Source organism: Lissotriton helveticus, chromosome 6 (assembly GCF_964261635.1).
Source record: "Lissotriton helveticus chromosome 6, aLisHel1.1, whole genome shotgun sequence".
Classification (NCBI taxonomy): Eukaryota; Metazoa; Chordata; class Amphibia; order Caudata; family Salamandridae; genus Lissotriton; species Lissotriton helveticus.
Genome location: NC_136067.1, coordinates 679600601 through 679614881, shown reverse-complemented (window position 1 = coordinate 679614881; position 14281 = coordinate 679600601). Strand labels below are relative to the sequence as shown.

The following is a 14281-nucleotide window of genomic DNA, read 5'->3' as shown; positions in this document are numbered from 1 at the left end:
CTTCACCAGAAAGGAGACAAGCTTCCGGGGACCGGTTTCTGCCATTTCAGGCGTCGTCGGCCCGGCTTGCTTGAATCAGGATTCAAGCAAGCCGGGCCGACGACGCCTGAAAAGCTTGTCTCCTTTCTGGCAGAAGAGGCGGCTTGGGTGATGTTTTCTGATGGTAAGAAGGGTGGGTTTCTCCATTATATTGAGTAGAGACTTGTGGTCATAGCAGCCCTAGAGAATGATTGCTTTAGGCTGGATGTTGTTCTGCATTAAGAGACTTCAGATGAAGGGTATTTCAGCTTCTAAGACCTTTCAGATCACCAGCAATGGAAAACAATTATGCTGGGGAAGGGGGGTGGTTGTGGCCAATGGTTTTGAATGCAAGCATTCCTCCTATCACCTTTTGTGTGTGTCATGTACCACTCTAAGTGGCATGGGTATGCCCAGAGGTGGGTCCCATGCTCACTGTGTCGCTGGATTCAACCTTGCCTGGCTGTTGAGAGGTGATACCCCGAAATCAGTCCCAGGTTTCTTGGGCCCGGTTAAGAGAGGACCTGGCCTGGCAGTTCAGGCTGGACTGTTGCCATGAAGAGCAGGATCAAGACTAATTTCCATACGGCTGGGTCTAAACTGAGGTGGCATGATGAGCAAAACAGCGATGGGTTGGGATGCTACCTCGAGCGATCGCCAATGGTTAGACAAATTGCAAGCATTCCTCCCATCAACTTTTGTGTGTTTTTTGTATGTAAGGCACAACATTTGAAATTAATCCAGCATTAATTCTGGGTAGCCAGTGGGGTTCATGCAAGAGGGGATGAAGTGACCCAACGTTATGTTAATGAATTCTTTTATATAGCACTTCATGCTAAACTCTCACCATTTCCAAGATCTGTGGATAATGGGTGTTATTGTTCAGTACATGTGTACTCCTTTAGAGACCTCCGAAAGATGGAAGGCTTAATAGTCATGTTGGTATTCAAACTTGTCCCCACAGTTAAGAGCTAGTCTGCAATTAGTGTATAAGTCACCGAGCCTATGTGGGGACCACACATGCACTGTAATGAACTGTATACTTTATCAGTCTTCTGTAGTTATTCATATTTTGGTTATGTCTGAACTTTTGGAGGTGCTGATGCTTGTCTGGTCCAGCCTTCTTGTATAATCACTTCCTGCTTGTTGGCAGGTTTAGTTCTGACTAGGGGCATATTTAAAAGCCCCTATCGCCATGGGAAAGTCACTTTTAGTGATATTCTTGTGGCAATAGGGGCTTTGCCTTATTCACAAGGCAGCATTATGCCACTTAGCGCAGCTTAACGTTGCCTTGTAATTAAGGCCCCTTTTCACGCTACGCTTAGCGTGAAAGGGGAGAGGAATGGGTGTTGCAGTGGGCGCTCCACCCCAACACCCATTGATTCTGATGCTGCCCCCTATTTACAAGGGAGGCGTAAATAGGAGGCAGCGCCACAATTAGGACCAGGAAAAACCTGGTCTTACCCTCGTGCAACCAGGAGAAATGTTTCATCTCTCCTCATTTTTGATGTTTTCATGTGTGCTGCGGATTGTTTATGTACAGAAAGGTCACCCTTCCTGTACATAAACAATCATTATTTTAAGATGCCGTTTTGTGGCCTTTATGTGTGCTGCATTAAGCAGCTCACATAGAAGATACAAAACGCCATTTCAAGATTGTTGATGTACAGGAAGGAGGACCTTCCTGTACATGTTATATTTAATTTATACAGCGCATGGCTACTCAAGAGTGTTCTGGCGCTTGCTCCAGAAAGAGAGATGCACACAAATCAAAAGCTAAAGAGCAACGTTTTAGGGGTATATTACCAACAACTAGCGATAATTATTGCTGTGTTGGCTTAGCGGGAATATTTATATCGCCGCCCTTCACCTGTTTTTATCGCTGACATACCTTGCTATTAGCAAGGTTTATCTCAGGAGCGATAAAAAACAGGCGAAATGCGTGAATATCGCTGTCAACACAGCGATATTCAGGCATTACCGCGACAATGATCTTAGCCATGTTATCCACCTCTCATTGGATAACATGGCTAAGAACTGGTCAGGGCAGGCGTTAGCTTTTGGAGATATTCGCGCTTAGCGTGAATATTTCCAAAACTACGCCTGTGTTGATCATAGGCGATAGCGATTGCAGCGACTGTTTTCAGTCGCTGACATTTTGGCATGCCCACTTTGCATGTCATTAGCGATAATTATCGCTGACATGCAAAGTGGGCCCCAAAATGCCCGCTATCGCCTATAAGCTGTCGCTAACTGGTGTTAGCGACAGCTTGGTAATAGGGCGATTAAATTATCGCGGCTTCAGCAGGAAAAAGTACCGCTAAAGCGGCGATAATGGCCTAGTTTTTTCTTGAAGAGCAATGGATCCTGGGTGCCCCAGAGTGCCAAGGGCAGCATATTCCAGGCCAGACCTGCTTTCCAAACAAAGAAGCTCCCACCGAGCCTTTGGCGATTGAACCTGGGGGTCTGTATCAGTAACTGAGCAGAGAAACGCAACTGTCTCCCAGGTTTATAAAAAGGAAATCTCTTCTGAAGATAAATGGTGCCTAAGCCATAAAGGGCCCGATGTGCGATGGACAGCATTTTGAATTTTAGACGAGATTCAACTGGGAGCCAGTGCAAGTTACGAAAGTGGGTGTGAACACTATGTCTCGATGACAAGCCCAAAAGCAGTCTGGCTGCTGAGTTTTGGACTACTTGCAATATCTTTGCAAGAAAGCACGGACTACCAACCAAAAGAGCGTTGGCATAGTCCAAACGAGACAAGATCAGAGCGCGGACCACAGTTTCCTTGGCACTTCCAGGCAGAAGGGGAGAAACTTCCTCAAGCTTTTCAAAGTTCCAAAGCAGGTCGCTGCCAATTTCTTCACTTCTGTTGAGAAGTTCAGATTTTCATCGAACCAGACGCCGAGATTTTTTGCGGCACTCTTTCCCGCAGTGGGCCGGGGGAAGGCAGGTGGCCACAGCCTTTCTCTGAAGTCCGCAGAGAAACAACCATACAAGAGCACCTAAGATTTTCCTTCATTACACTTTAGCTGTGCATTCGCAAGCCGGTGAAAAACAGAAGACAGACAGTGTTGGGTAGCCACAACAGAGTCGTCCCCCTTCCTCCAGGAAAACAGAAGATGAGTATCAACCGTGTAGGCCATCACTTTAGCCCCTTGTGACTCCGCGAGATAAAGCAGCGGAGTCACAGATGTTGAAAAGAAGGGGGCTTTACATAGTTGGTTAGCTGAGACGTAACCACCTTCTCGCAGACCTTAGCCAAACTTGGCAGGAGTGAGAGAGGGTGGTAGTTCTCAGGTAACAGAGGGTCTAGTGACGGCTTTTTGAGGAGGGGAAGACTCAGCGCCTGCTTCCACGACATTGGAACAGACGCCTCGCATAGCGACATGTTGACCATTAGTTTACCGCTGGATTGATGGTATCTGCCACTTCAGACAGAAGCCTAGCCGCACATGGGTCATTAGGTCATCCCGACTTTAGTGCCTTGAGAATTCTGAGAAAGCTAGGCAGATCAACAGGTCTAAATAGGGACAAGATGGAGGCAAACAAGCTTCCCTCCGATGCAGACACCCTTGATCTATGGTGCAAGGGTGCCTGCATTGGCGCTAGGCTGCTAAGCGTCACTCCAGCGCAGTGCAGCCCTGCGTTTCTGAAGTAGCGACGTGAGGTGTTAAGCCAGGAAGGTTAACGCCTCACTTCGCCACTTCCCTTGTAAATATACCAGTAGGTTTACTCCCTTTAGCGGTCACTGTCCTCAGGTCCTGGACTTACTCCCACCACAGAGTCTGTCTGCTACCATTGCGACCAGGGCCTAGCCAGTGTGCCATGGGCCCTAGTGCAAGGAAGGACATGTGCACCTAGCACCTTCCAGTTGTCTGCACTGCAAAATACATGAATATTCGGGGTTCAGGGGGGCCCTCAATGTTCGATGTCCCGGTGCCACTGCACCTACTGCACCACTTGAAGCTACGACCCCGATTACGAATTCACCTGTCGTGCCTGACGTAAACCCCGTGCCCCACCACCGAATGATGCGTTGCCATGGTAACGCCGTCTCTTGCTCTGCACGGGACCCTTGAGGTCATGACGTCTTATGTCTCACCCGTGAAGACCGAGACTCACGTCTGAGAGGGGATCTCTCGGGCCAGATTGAGATTGCACAAAGTACATTACTGCTAATGTCATTTTCGAACGACTATTATAAAATGGATGGACTGAACTGATGTTGATGCAATTATACACCGACATGTTGATTAACTAGTGCAAAATGTATTCACACTGCTCGGGTGCCAAGGATATCATGTTTTGCACTTGCTGAGTTGCATACATTTAAGTGCAAATGTGCACCACTGCTGCTTACTACAGACCACGTTGGGATTGTGTTCTTCTTTCAATTCAATCTACCTCTCGCGGAACCCGCTTCGCGGGTCCCGCTTTGTGGGGGGTACCTTGTTGATTGCCAACGGACTTTGCCGGTATCCTTGGAGGCGTGTGTGTCAACCAGGGCTGCAAGCGAGTGTAACCGCTGCACTGGGACTACATTTCCCAGGAGCGCTGCCAGCCCGGAGTACCAGCACCTGGGCCGCTCTCCCTGACTGCCCCTCCCCACCTTCGATCATTTTAAAAGCCACAACCCCTTGGATTCCAGTAGGACGCTCTGCTGCTTACTACAGACCACGTTGGGATTGTGTTCTTCTTTCAATTCAATCTACCTCTCGCGGAACCCGCTTCGTGGGGGGTACCTTGTTGATTGCTAACGGACTTTGCCGGTATCCTTGGAGGCGTGTGTGTCAACCAGGGCTGCGAGCGAGTGTAACCGCTGCACTGGGACTACTTTCCCAGGAGCGCTGCCAGCCCGGAGTACCAGCACCTGGGCCGCTCTCCCTGACTGCCCCTCCCCTCTATCCACAGTCCCTATAACTGTCTCACGTAGTCCCCCTGCGTGGGAGCGCGCGGGAGCAACCGGGAGAAGCCCGGGACAAGGGCGGGACAGTCTGCGACAGTCCGCGACTGGCCGGTACTGGACTGGGCCAGGGACTCTGCCTAACTCTTCATCTGTGAGTTTCCTCCTTCATTAAGTACTTTGTAACATCGGTTCGTCTTCGGACAAGAGTTTCTCCTACTGCGACATTTAAGGATGGTAACTGTGGTAATTCAGTGAAATACCTATTGAAAATGTCAAAACCCAAAACACCCCAAATTGTTAATACACTTGACAATTATCTCGTTCAAGTTGTCGCCTAGATAAATAACGAGAGAAGATCTTCCCTGGGCTTGAGTTTATCCCCCCAAATACCATTATTAGAAACTTTGCCTCTTGACACATCTGATGTTAACACTAATAGTGAGGTACTCCAGCAGCCATCCCAGGAGAATAACTCCTTAACGCAGCTAGTAGCGGTCCTAGCTGAGGCAATGCCAGATGAAGAAATTATACTACTAGAAGATGAGCCCCCAGCACCTGTTCCAGCCCCTAGAGGTATTAAGGGGGGAGATAAAAATCTGCCAAAAAGGGACGGGCTCCGCTCAGGCAAAAAACGTCCTGACAAATCCCCAGGTAAAAAGAGTAGAGAGGATGAAAGGGATATTACTGAAGGGAAGGTAACGCTGGACGCTGACCAATTCAAGAGGCTGGTAAGCGCCCTAGAAGTTAAAATTAAGAACATAACCAAACCCCTCCTGACCAAAATTGACTATCTAACCGAAGAGGTGATTAGACTAGGGGAGCTCCTGGATAAAGTAACCCAGGAAAAGGAAAATCCTCCTAGACAGGAGCTCCTGAGAGTTGAGACGAAAGAAACCCAGACACCCTACAGGTTAGAACCCCTGGTTAATATCCCCCTTATTTCCACATTGGATAATGCTTTAGGAGGGGGGGATCTGGGAGGACAGGGTGTAAGTGGGGCTTCTGAAGGGCTGGGGAGAGGGGATAGATTTGAAGAGTGTAACATAGAAAAGGGCCCAGTAGAATTGATCGTCGAGGCCTCGCCTCTAGTATTGGTCCTTGCCAATGTCCCTCATCTGGAATCTGGGCATATAGAAAATTCATCCTCTTTGATAAACAAATCTCTGTACTGGCTCTCGCAAAATATGGCCTTTTCCCCGGGGGGTATGGACCAACTGGCCCAAGAGGTGGTAAAGGCTAGAAGAGTAGAGTGGATCGGGGGAAGTAACAAAAAATACAGAGGGGACTGTGTGGTGTTACATTTCTCCGATCCTGAGGTGTTACCAAACGTCTTGGCTAATATATATCCTCCACAGCGTAGATCCACAGAGATAGTACCCCTAACTTTGGACTTTTTTTATGCAAGGCGAGGTAATAAGCTTAATCCCTCTGTGCTAAGAACAAAATGGAATACGGTGGTACGGAGAGGAAAGCCTCCTGACGCCAAAAGTAGCTGGGGTATGCCTTTGGAGAATAGATTTTCAGCCCTATCAGGCCTAAACGAGTGTGATTGACTGTATGAGAGAGAGAGTGACTGGATGGTTCGCACAGCCGACATTCCATCTGGAGAGGCTGTCATTGTAGAGAGGAGAGTACCTAAATTCATCCCTCGAGTTGCCTCCAAATCAGTAGAAGGAAGTAAATACTCTCGGGGTAAGGTGGAGCAAGGTCTAGCTGGGCACTTAGACTCTGTTGCTAGATGTTCCAATGATCCTAGGGCGTATAGCCCTCCACCTAATCTACAACATCCTATTAGTAGCCAAAATCTGTTGCTATCAAAAGAGATGGTTGGCTTAGCCGAAGAGGGCCTCCAACTTTTATCATGGAACCTGGCAGGAATTTTGAGCAAATTAGAGTCCCCAGAATGGGGGGAGTTTATCCAGCTCCATGATATAATTATGTTACAGGAAACCTGGGCAGTCCTCCCTGTCCATCGGCAAGGGTTTCTAAACTTTTTTATTCTTGCAAAAAAGAACCCCAAGGGGCGTCCATCAGGGGGGTTAATTATATGGGTAAGACAATCTCTACAATGCACTGTAAGAGCAAGGCCCGTGAACAATTGCGACATACTATCAGTTGTGATTACTTGGAGGGACGGTTCCGAGTTGGCCCTTTTTAACATTTATGCCAGGGGAGTTCCTGGGGGTAGAGGTTCAGATGTGGTAACTGCACTAGATAACAACATGGAAGCCCTGCCACAGCACATTACAATCGTGGTGGGGGGTGATGTGAATACCACATTTGAACCCTTGGGTCCTGAAGATAGTGCACTCTCCCAAGATGAGGATGCCAAATGGGGAATACCGCAGCTAGACTTACCCCCGATAAAGAAGTGGTCTGAGGCAGCCGTTCAACTGAAGAGTATGTGCTTAGCCAGGGGGTTGAGGGCTGCAAATGGTCGCACCCTCTCAGACCTACATGGTGCTCCCACTTTTGACAACCTCAGGGCAAGTAGCAGGATTGATTACATCCTTGTAGATGTTAGAGTCTGGCACAGGGTTAGGGACATGAGGGTCACCCCTAGAGTGGAGAGTGACCATATTCCGCTGTGTCTGCTCTTTCAATTAAATCATGGGGTGACAGTGCCAGGCTTGGGTATGGGGCTCCTGCCCCTGGATTTAATCTCCACTAACAATCTACGTCATATAAAGTGGGCTGCACTGTTAGATAGACCCGAAAAACTACAAGATCTAAAAGTGGTGGTGGCCAATGAAGTGAGTAGTTTGCAGGACCGATACAATGACACTGATTTTTATAAACTAATTGAAGAGGCACATCCCAAATTCTTTCTAAAGATTCAGGGGTTCTTTTTAAAGGAAGTCAAGCAGAAAAAGGGTGTGTTTCCTTTGAAAATGGCAGGATGGTATGATCATGCCTGCAGAAGGGCGATGCAACATCTAAGCGTGGTATTGAGAAGTAAAAATAGAGGAGAAGTCCTGAAGGCTAGGGACGAGTACAGAAAAGCCCAGATCAGGGCAAAACGATCGTGGGATGAAAGCCAGTGGCAGGAACTAAAGAATGCTTGCGCAGCTAAACAACAAAAAGAATTTTGGGCAATTATAAAATGGGATAGGGGTGGAATAGCTGAATGCCCAAAAAACCATGTGGCAAAAGAATGCTGGATTGATTACTTCAAGCCCCAATATTCCTGTACAAGGCCTCTTGAGTATCAACCTACCCCGCCCATAGTGTTCTACAAAGAGGAAGTATTTACAAAAAATGATGTAAGTGTAGCACTAGATGGGGTGACAAGAGGGAGGGAACCAGGCATCGACGGCATACCGGCCGACGTATTTTTATCGGACCGGGAGAATTGGTGCCTGTACTTTGCCTGGCTTGCAAATTCCATAGCACAAGGAGCAGTAATACCCGCCTCGTGGAAAGGCGCAGAGATTATACCAGTCTTTAAAAAAGGAGATAAGGCCTTACCATCAAATTATAGACCCATCAGCCTTATCGACTCGGCGCAAAAATTGATGGGTAGAATGATTCAAAATAAAATACAAGACTGGATAGATGAAAATGGAGTCCTCTCGCCATATCAAGCTGGATTTCGCCCCCTAACCAGCTCCATTGATCAGGTGTTCCATTTTCTAACCTTGTATTGGAAAAATGTCACCCTAGCAGATGGCCCATTGTTTGCCGTTTTTGTAAACCTAAAACAGGCTTTTGATTTAGTTCCGCAGCAAAAATTATGGAATGTGTTAGGAGAACTTGGGATTAGCCCTGAACTATTGTCATTACTAGTGCGTATGCATGAGGGCAACTACGCCAAAATTAGATGGGGGACTCAGGGCGAAGTCACTGACTCTTTCCCCGTAGAGCGTGGGGTGAGACAGGGATGTGTCCTGGCCCCCACCTTATTTTCCCTTTATATCAATGGAGTAGTGGACCATCTTAGGAAATCACCAACCGATGCACCCATTCTGGATGGGGTGCGGGTCCCGGTACTCATGTTCGCGGATGACACTCTGCTAATATCGCGAACGCCTAGTGGGTTACAAAAGACAATTAACGCCTTTGGGGACTTTTGTAGGTCTCGGGGCTTGGAATTAAATACTGCTAAAACCAAGTTCATGAACATGAACCCTGCTAAGACGTTTAAGGGGGCAATGTATTTTAATGGGGCTGTTCTAGAAGAGGTGGATGCCTTCACATACTTGGGCATAAATTTGCAGGGGAATATGCAGTGGAAATCGCACATTGATCTTGCGGTTTTAAAGTTCCACCGGCTGTCGGGGGCCATAGCTCTGAAGCATAAATCTTCATTGACAAAACCTATTCAACCAGTTATGGAGATTTATAGCATGAAAGTTCTTGGTGCATGTCTTTATGGAGCAGAACTATGGGGGTTCGCTAACATCAATGGGTTGACAGTGGCAGAGAATAAATTTTTACGTAGGCTGATAGGCGCCCCGCAGAGTACCCCATCTATTCCTCTCCTCTATGATCTAGGGAGGAAAAAGATTGAGGACCAGGCTCGGCTTCGCCCACTATTATTTTGGAGGCGCATAAAGACTACGCCTGAACTGGCCCACTACGCTGCTGCTCTCATGGACATTGTCAACTCTGATCGGTTCCATAAAATCAAGTGGTTAAAAGAAATCAGGAACCTATTAAATAAGCTCCATCTTGACCATCTATGGACTATTACTGATCCTGCAGCTTTTCCTTCCAAGGATTTGTTAAAGAAAATGTACTGGGACATGACACTCAGCTTGGTTTTGTCATCCAACCAATCTTCAGTGTTAACTTCCCAGTTTTTGGAACATAAATTAGTCCCAACCTGTGAACATTATTGGGACTTGATCACAAAACCAATGGATAGAAATCTGTATTTTCAGTTTAGGGTGGGTTGCCTACCGCTTAATGCATTTACATTAAAATGGTCCCCTGGTAACGTCAACACGTGCCCGCTGCAAGGATCTTGTTGAGGACATTCCACACTTTCTGTTCGCCTGCCCCATTTACGCGGCTCCAACGCAAAGATGGTTAAAACCTGCATGTAGAAATTTAGGGACTAGAATACATGAAGAAGCGCTTAGAATTTTAAGAACAAATTGCTCCCCTTGTCTTACCATTGCACTAGCCAAATACTTGGGCTGGGCATGGATTATACGCACCCGCACTTTATCTCATGAATTGTCTCAAAATTAGTAGAACGTTTTTGATGATTTTTTATTTACTTGATGTATCAGGTTTCTATTTTTCAACGGTTGTACATTTGAAATATGTTTTCGACAGTACTCTATGTTTAATGTGTATTTTAATTGTTGTAATGTAGAATAGTATTTATTATGTATAGAATAGGGTGAAAATGCTTTTATGACAATACTGTTGAATAAAGCTTTGAAACTTGACTTGACTTGAATATAATGCGGACGTGTTGGTGCATAACTGCAGCAGTGCTGTCCCCCAGCCTCTGTTCGTGTGTCTTACCTAGGAGCATCTAAGCACAGCACCGGGTCTGTGACCCTCTCTACTGCATTCACCCAGAGAGAGGCTTTCATTCCAGGGTATGATGTGCTCAGTTTCTCCTCATACAGGAATTCTCAAACTTCCACAGAGAGCGATGTGTTTTGTGGTAAGCTCTGTTTTTTAAATCAGCAATATCGCTTTCTTTCGCACTAAGGAGAAATGGGACGGCTGTCAAAATATTTCTGGCAGAGTGAGACAAATATGCAGGGAGAGAGCGAAAGAGGAGGAGGAAAGTGGAGAGATAATGGGGTTCAAACAGGGTGGGAGAGAGGAGGGGAGGGAGAGAGAGACGGGGTGAGGTGTGGTACAGAGGGATCAGATATTCGAAGAAAGTGAGAGAAGTGCCAAATAAACTACCGCATGACGGGAGACAGGCAGAGAGAAAGCAGGAACGAGCCAAAGGAGGCAGAGAATGTTGCGTGAGTAAACGAGAAGAAAGAAAGAGCCATAAAAAGAAGAAATGGCAGAACGAAGGAGGGCTTGTTAAAGTGGGTGGGAGAAGACTGTGATGGAGGGAGGAGGCAGGGCAGGGAACGGACTGCACAAAAGAGGACGTGGCAGAGGTGATTGAGAGAATAAAGAATGAGCCGTGTGGGCTGGAGGGCGATGCAAAGGGAGGGTTTATTGGGAGGCAGATTATATAGACAGGGGCGTGACGACTCGAGATACAACAGCAGGTAAGACAAGCGGTGAGGAGAAAAGAGAGGTCCGTTCTCTAGAGTACGGGGAGCAAGACTGCACTCGAGTGAGACCCAGTCCTGGGCGGTAGAGGGAGATGTGTGTGTGGAAAGGTCTGGCCTCATTTTCCATCAAACTCACGAAACAGTGGTGGGCGCAGCTGGACCGGTCCCAGGTGGCACCGTCCGCTGGCTCCTGGCTCCCTGCAACCACACCCTCGCACTCCTTAAAGGGGGTGGCTGGTCTCCGGCCCCTCCCTCTATCGCCCTTCCCTTGCAGCTTGTGACCAGAGCGCTGAGCACCGGAGCTGCGGACAGAGACCCTCTCCTGCGGCCAGGCCTGTCATTTGTGGGTAAATAAACAGGTGCCAAGCAGGGACTGAAAGCTCTGAAAGCACCCGAAGAGCGAGCGATGCACACATTAAAAAGAATGACTATCTGGAAACCAAGAGTGGGGATAAATACACAGGTCGAATTGGGAGGGAACTAAGAACTACGGCGTTCCGCTACGTTTTTAAGAGGATACTTTCTTTAGTTGAATCCCGTTCCAGAATGGTCAAGTGCCCAGTAAAAGTGCGTTATCATATACCTTCTCATCCAAGCAGAACAGGGCAGACACTTGTGACAGTTCATGGATACCACGCGGGATGCGCGCTCCAATCACAAGATCTTTCGGACAGATACATCGTATTTTTAAGCACATTTAAAATCCTTCAGCAAGACATGATTAAAAAGCGACCACAAAAATAGCAGCAGGGGCGTGTCGTTGGGTTAAGTAGGCGTTTCATGTGTTTGTAATTGTAATTAATATAGTACTACCTCTGACGAGGCGTGGAAGCGCTTTTTGACGAGTATCAATCAAATATACACAATACACGTGGCATGGATGCGCATGTACACGTATAGGCGATATCGATGATGAGCTACATTAGGTACAAAATGTGTCCTCTATATAGAACGGTGTTCATTCTGAAAGTCCCTGTCTCGAATCCCCAAGAAGGTTGGCTCAGCGTTTCATCCTTACAGAGACTATCAAGGAGTTTCAATAGTAATAAACGAGTGGCGGATATTAGTGATAACAACAGCACTTTGGAGGAAGAGGGGAGCAGGGTACCACTGGCGTTAAAAACACTGCGAAGAGAGGATAGACTGGTGGTGCACGGGGTGGCATTCTGCCTATGCTGTGGAGGAGATAACCCCTGTCCAAATGCTGGTGAGAGGGTGCTGTGCGTGGGTGAAACTTTGTGCGCGTGCTGGGCAGGGAACTGGAGCGCACGCCCTCCCGATCACCCGGGCCCTCACACTCCCCAATAACCTCTCACGCACACCTGGGCTGCATCACTCTGTCCTTTCCCAGAGCATCCCCCCACCTCCCCCCAGCTCAACAGAACCTCTTTCATGTCAGCACAGTGCCCTGGACAGGCCGCCCGCCCCCTCCCTGTCACCGCAGGCTGCCTCCTCGGTCATTAAAATCAGTGTTTTCTGCGATGTACAAAGAAGGACCTTCTGCAGAGGATGGTAATTGCAGGCTGCGCTTCCCAGCCTCTCTCATTTGTGAGCGGTTTTTCGGCAGGTCGGTTCTTAGCGCCGCTCCAACATGTGTTTTTCTGCTCTCGTCTGAGACGGCGTTACTAAACTTAAAGCTGGCCGCGAGGTAGCCTCGGGGCTCGGAGTGACTGACTCCGGCCCGGCTGCAGCGGAGCTCGCCTCGGCGCCTGCCGCCCTGTGGCTAGGTATCACATACGTACATCACGCCTATACATAGATACTTCACGTCAGCTGAAAGCTTCCCTCAGCATCCCGGCAGAGCAGCGCGGGGCATCAGGTGCAGCGCCCGGCCAGTGAGCCCTGCACACCTCCACTCACACAAGACACAGCTCAGGGGGCCATACATCATCCCGGCCACCAGACGGGACCCCCCCCCCCCCCCCTTAAGGAGGGACAGTCTTCATTATCGACAACTATGTTAATAATATCTTTCAAATATTGAAAAGAAGTTTCTTTCCCAAAACGTTCTTCGTTCGAAAGCAATTCGGCTGAGCAAATGCAAAGCACTTGTCTGGCAAGCCCCCGTGCTTAGTTGAGCCTATGCACAGGTTGTCATGCAGGCAGCAGCGCACAGGCACCCTTCTTACCTGCGGCTAGTGCAGGAGGTCAGCCCTACAGGAATGTGGCTTCAGGAGGGATGCGCCCCCTCGGGATGAAATGCTGCTATCCAGGAGCAGCGCCCCCCTCCGAGGCTTTTTGTGAGGTCCTTGAAAGCGAGGGAGCCCCGGACACCTCCCCGCCAGCACAGCAGCCCGGAGCACTGACCGAGGGAGCGGCTCCTCCTGCAGGACACCGAGCAGTGCCCCCTCCTTCAATGGCTGCATGGAAACCGGGCTTTAGGAGGGGAGCGTGTGGGATGGGGGGTATAGGAGGAGGTACTTTACGAATATAGCAATGAGGCGGATAGAGAGAAGGGGGAGGGGCGGCGAGGAGAGGAACAGGGAGGAACAGCATACCGCACACGGTAGATTGTGGGGGAAGGGGGGGGGGGGGGGGGAGTGGCACCGCCTTCGGGCTGTGGCACAGTGTGAGAGAAGGGCAGGGACCAGTTTGCCTCTTTTATTAATGTACAGCTCTCTAAGGAGAACAGGGGGCGTTCCGGCAACACAAGACTAGAAGAGGCATCCTTAAGTTAAACAAACACAAGGGACAGGTGTGCATTTAAGGACAGTGAGATTTGAGGAAAAAACCGAACCCCCAAGAGTCAAGGTTGGTGACTGAAGGGCATTTAATCAAGAACAGCATTATATTTTGTCGTGTCATCACACCGATGCGGTTGCAGATGCGACTGAAGATGCGCAGACCTGCACCACAGAGCCTGTTAATGTCTGCCGGTGGGGGCCGTTGTGGAGCCCGGCGGAAACTTCCGCAAACAAGAGCCGAAAGGACTCCCAGAATGCCAGACGTGGAGAGGCTGCGGGCCTCCGGGCCGAGGTCCTGGAGGCCAAGGGTGGAGGGAGGTGAGAGGGCGGATTCATGACGGCATCCGCGAGACTGACTGGGTGGCAAAGACGACTGGTCTGTACATAGAAAGCTAGAAGGAACTCCGTAGAGAGGTCAGAGGGCGCACTGGGAATGCTGCAAAGGTCCAAGTATGCGCACTGAAGAG

The 14281-nt window shown here is 48.8% G+C and overlaps 1 protein-coding gene across 1 annotated transcript in view; it reads right to left on the bottom strand.

Moving 5' to 3' along the window:
• PRSS35 (serine protease 35) overlaps nucleotides 1-13471 on the bottom strand; it is a 39645-nt gene extending 26174 nt beyond the window's left edge. The window contains exon 1 of the mRNA XM_078648141.1: nucleotides 13260-13471. The gene's annotated coding sequence lies outside the window, so the exon portion shown is untranslated. The remainder of the gene's footprint in view (nucleotides 1-13259) is intronic.
• Between the last annotated feature and the right edge of the window lie 810 nt (nucleotides 13472-14281).